The sequence below is a fragment of the Dendrobium catenatum genome, unplaced genomic scaffold (genome assembly GCF_001605985.2).
Source record: "Dendrobium catenatum unplaced genomic scaffold, ASM160598v2 fragScaff_scaffold_110, whole genome shotgun sequence".
Classification (NCBI taxonomy): domain Eukaryota; kingdom Viridiplantae; phylum Streptophyta; class Magnoliopsida; order Asparagales; family Orchidaceae; genus Dendrobium; species Dendrobium catenatum.
In genome coordinates this window covers 107,855-113,560 of record NW_021318572.1, presented here as the reverse complement: position 1 = coordinate 113,560, position 5,706 = coordinate 107,855, and the positions used below count along the sequence as shown (strand labels likewise).

General features: G+C 30.9%; 1 long non-coding RNA gene across 1 annotated transcript in view; it reads right to left on the bottom strand.

Annotated features, from left to right (window-relative positions):
• Positions 1–18: 18 nt before the first annotated feature.
• LOC110115225 overlaps positions 19–5,706 on the bottom strand; it is a 15,560-nt gene continuing 9,872 nt past the window's right edge. The window contains exon 3 of the long non-coding RNA XR_002305314.2: positions 19–46. This is a non-coding gene — a long non-coding RNA (uncharacterized LOC110115225). The remainder of the gene's footprint in view (positions 47–5,706) is intronic.

Sequence of the window (5,706 nt, the reverse complement as noted above, 5' to 3'; positions counted from 1 at the left end):
GAAACCCACCAAATTTTCTTTTCTTTTTCTTGTCACTGCCATCAATCTGAAACCATGAAATAATTTTGGATACAACAAGCACATTAGTCTGCTGGATTTGCATGCATAACCATCATTTTTACTGCTTGACATATTCATGAATCTAAAACCTTAGATAATGCTTGTTGACTTTGTTATTAGCTTAAGATTATATAAAATGCCCACACAGAAAGACAAAAGGTGAATTTCTTGAACGTTAAAAAAATCTTAAAGAACTTGCTAGTAAGGTACTCTAACTAAAAGCATGGATTACAGCTCATAAATTACAATAATGATTATGCAGAAAGAGAAGTATTGAGTTTATTAATTGCACAATTTAGCATATTATCAATCCAAAACAATAGTTTATATTTATGATTTACATATCACTCTAATGATGAAATCAAACTGTCAAATTTATTACTTACTGTTCAAAATCTAGTACTGTTATTCACGAATGATATAAAAATTTAAAGAAGCTGATTATGTTTTATCCTGTATTTACCTTGAATGAAACATGGTTAAGCTTCCAAATAATAAAAAAAATATTAGAAAACCTGTGGTTTAATGCGAGTGTACTGTTGACCCACTTATCATGCCCATCAGTTCAATATCCAATGTTGATAGTATATTGTCATATCAAGGAATACTCCATCATCCAACATTTCATGGAGGTGTATTTTCAGATGAGGCTAAAAAAAACATTTACAGAAGTTAACATAGTGTCTTTGTTAGCATCAATTCCGAACTAATTAGAGTTTCAATGGATAATCACCACTGAAGTGACCAAAAGTCCTTTGTTAAAAAAAGTTAACAAAACAGTTCACTAACTATAACATGAAAAGAACCAGCGAATCCCTCTTGATCTCTTTTAACATTTTTGTTTTGATGATGTGGATCGTATTGTACTTCAACTTTATGTATTTAGAATAATTTATTTCAAAATTAACATAGACTTCTCATAACTTTCATTATTTTTTACAATTGTGGCCGTTTGGATAACAATGATTTGTATATAAGACTCAAGAACTCTAAAGAGTATTTTCAATTCTCTCTTCATTGACCTCCTTTTCTCTAGGATCAGCCTTCTCTCTCTTAAAATCTCTCTGCATAAAATGTTACTCCACCAAAGAAAATCCCTCTAACTTCTCAAATTATTTCTCCCTCCTATCCAATAACTCTTCTCTAGACTTTTCACCTATTTGAATTCGTTTATTTGGAATCTTGATCCCCATACTCTCTCTAAAATCCATTATACATTCTCCCTCAATGAGAAAGCCAAAATACCCTAGCCTTCTTTTAATATCTCTCACAAAAACGCCTGACTCTAATTTGCTACTCTCGGCATCTCTCTATCCAACTCTCCATTCTTAATAAAAATGATATAATTTTCATTCTCTACAGATAATTCATGCCTTTGTCACTTATTACATAACACATGGTTAAGGAAATTGTTATCAGTACAATTTCCAGCACATCACATGCTTTTATCTCCTATACTTCACCACACAACATTACATAGCACCATCTATGTTATCAAAGCAAATAAGCAATCAGTATGAAAACCTTCATTCATGAGCCTGAAGATGGTTGAAACAACAAGCCCTTGTGCCCATACATGAGATCGGCTATATGATTTTTTTTTCTCATTGTGTTTTATAAAGGATCAAATTCTCAATTATGCAAAAATAATTTTTAATACTTTCTAAGCAAGTCTTTTTTTTTCTCTCCACTCTAAACCTTTCTTAACATAGGCCGGCTCTAATACATCTACTCTCTTAATAGTCTCATCCAAAGCCCAACGATTTATGCGACCAAACCATCTAAGGCGACTCTCTCTAATCTTATTTGTCACTGGAGCTACTCCAACTTTTTCGTATATATACTCATTTCGCATTCTGTCTCTAAGTGTAAAGACACTCATCCAACAGAGCATCCTAATCTCTGCAACACGCAACTTAATTTTATGCTTCTTAATAGCCAACATTTTGTGCTATAAATCATTTCAAGTCTCACCACCCTCTTATAGAATTTTTCATTAAGTTTGACGGGTACTTTTCTACCAAAAAATATGCATGATGCATTCCTCCATTTCAACCATCCAACTTGAATTCTAGTAATAATATCCCCCATCTATTTCACCATCGCTCTGAACAATAGACCCGATATATCTAAACATGCCCTCTTTTTAATGCACCCAATGTCACAATCCTACAAGTAGATCGATTACTAAAAAATTACACTCCATGTATTTGGTCTTAGATCTACTCAAATGAAAACCTTTAGACTCTAAGGTTGACCTCCATAATTCAATTTTCTCTTCAACTCCCTCTCTAGCTTTATCAACAACAAGCATACACCAAGGTACATCCTCTTGCAAATGTCTAGTAAAAATATCCATGACTAAAGCAAAATTAGAAGTGCTTAAAGATGATCCTTAATGCACTCCAACTGAAATATAAAAAACTTGGTCAAAGTATCTTAAGTTTGAACACAAGTAACAGTTCAAATATACATATCCTTAATAGCTTGCATATAATCAATACTAACTGCTTTCTGTTCTAGAACTCTCTAAAACACTTCTCTTGTACCTTTATCATATGTTTTATCTAAATCAATAAATATTATATGTAGATCCTCCTTACACTATCTATATTATAATACAATAAATTTTATTTGTCAACAATAAAAAATCAGAGACAAATTTTCATTATTTTCTTAGTCATCTTAAATTATTAGTGAGACATTCTACAAAAAGTTTTTATGAGATGTTTATTAATAGGGCATATTATTCTAAAGCTCTTGTGAAATTCCTTCATTAAACTCCCTCTAGCAAGCAATCTCAAATTCATATAACAGTTTCATTAAAAATTGATCTCTTATGTCACCTTTCGATCTTCTTGAATAGCACAAAATAATTGACACATTATCAAAAACGACAAAATCATATTACATTCACAGATTTGCAAAAGTTTGAGTATTATTCTTGAATGAATTTTTTTTCTCAACTATACTCATTAATCGCAATTCCATGTTCTTCCTTGAATCATGCCTACACTCATATAATTTATTGAAAAACTTTCATATTTACACTTCCTTGTATTTTAGCCAATTTGTTGCTCCACATAATATAAGATGATTAGGATCATATCGATCACTTTTACATTGTTTTTATTCCAATTTCTTAGTCCTCTAACTTGATCTCCCTGGAAAATGCTTCTTCATCATCTGACATTATCCCATGAATCATCATTCTTCATTTATTCTTGTTAAGTGCTATATGAGGTGTTTAACATATTTTGGATAATTTTTTTACCCAACTTCTCTCCATGGTACCCTCAATCAAGTAAACCAATTTGTACAAATTAGATGTTTGTAATAGCAAGTCAACCTTTTTAGCCTTCAAAAAATTCTACTCCAATCATCCTTCTAATATAACAATTTCTCCAAAAAAAACCTTCCTTCTTGTCTATTGCAATATAGTGTCTTAAAATCCTTATTTCGCCAACCTCAATTTAGATATAAGTGAATTCTACGCCACACAATGCTGATAGATTAATACAATTTACAATTTAATAGCAATTATATAAAATTTAAAATTTAATCAACATGATATTTTCTTCATGATACTCTTAAAGCATCTCCCCAATTTAACACATATTCTTAAATTTAAAAGTTATATCCTCAAACTTATAAAAAACTTTTTCATAAAAAAATACAAGATATTTAATCCTTTAACTTGCTTATTATTTTAATCAATAATATTAACTTGTAAATATTAATATCACACCAATCATATTAATATATCATTTACTCAATTTTTGACATATTAATAATCTTATAAACAATTTTCTATTATTCAAATATTCCACTTATTTTAATATAAGTCTTGTTAATCAAAACTATTCTAAACATGCACCAAAATGTTGCACTTTCAATATCTTATGCAAATAATTTAACTAATACAATAACATACTAATTTAACGGTGATCTTTGTTTGAATCATATTGTGGTTAGAAACTTTTTTGGTTACTGCATTAACTACTTCTAATCCTAATTAATGCATGAGCATGCCTATCTAATAAATCCAACATGTCAATGAAATGATTTCTTAATGCTACCAAACAAATTCTCATAATACCCTATCATATGTTTTCCACAAGATTAACAAACATAATAAGAAGATTTTTTTCTTTGATCTCTATACTTCTCCATTTATTGACAATAACCAAAATCCATGACAAGTGAATCTTCCTAGCATAAAACATTAAAACCAAATTGATTCACAAATATGCAAGTAATCTTTTAATTTTGTGTCCCATTACTCTCTTCCACAACTCCTCATTTATCACTTGAAAGTTTGATTCCCTTTTTTTTTATTATTTGAAGATGATTTTTCCATCTATGAAAGTTTGATTCCCTTGAATCATCACAATCATGAAAATATTACTTGCTCCTAAATACAAGTAACAAAATACTTTTTCACCAATTATTTTATAAAACCCATCAAAAATTTTGTTGAACAAAATACTTTAATATTACCACGTTTAAATTTCAAAAAGCATACAGCTACACCTTTATCTTTATTCATCTTCTTCACATCCATTCCACTTCACTTTTTTTTTAATCAAGCTCCAATCCACCTTATTACAGCCCACAATGCATTTGAAAAAAAAAAAGCCTTGCTTTAAAATCTCATTCAATAATTTCTCAGTTTACGATTCGCAAAGATCCTTGATGTGATTGTCTTTATCAAATATTTTATTTCATTATTTTTAATATATCTAATTTGATCAAAGTCTCAGGATTCTCATATATTTTCCTTAACTATTTTATATAATTAGTTTTATTCTGCATCAGGTCCTAATATATTATAAAACCATAAAAAATATTACCTTATTGTTGATATTACCCTTTTATAAAACTTCTAACAACATTAAAATTCATTGAAGTATCAAATATTATATTGAAACCCCTTAAAAGCATATTTATTGTCCGTAATAATTTTTAAACCACCACATTCCAATGTCAAGTCTTCTTGTGTATGATTTATTTCTAGACTCCTTCACAACTTCTACATAAATCTTTTCAAATGGAACTAGCCATCTTAGATTATTTAATTCATTGAGCAGGAGTGTTGTGATTAGGGGTGTAAGTGAGCCGAGCCGGCTCGTGAGCCGGCTCGAACTCGACTCGTTAACGAGCTCGCGAGCCGAGCTTATCGAGCTTCGAGCTCGAGCTCGAGCCTACAATCGAGCTCGAATGCTTAACGAGCTCGAGTTCAAGCTCAGCCTGACTCGACTCGAAAGCTTATCAAGCTACTCGATATAATTATATATATAATTATATATATTATATTTATAATATTAATTATATATATAATAATACCCATCACATGCATTGGTAATTCTCAAACGAGCTCGATCTCGAGCTCGAGCTTTTCAAACGAGCTCGAGCTTTCGAGTCGAGCTCGAGCTTGATATTTTCTAAACGAGTCGAGCTCGAGCCTACTAATCGAGCTCGATCTCGAGCTCGAGCTCGAGCTCGAGCTCATTAAGGACTAAACGAGCCAGGCTTGATAAGGCAAATACTCGACTCGACTCGACTCGTTTACACCCCTAAATCCAACCCAAATAGGAAAATACTTGGTCAAACCACCTTGTGTTTGAACACAAGTAATAGCTCCTG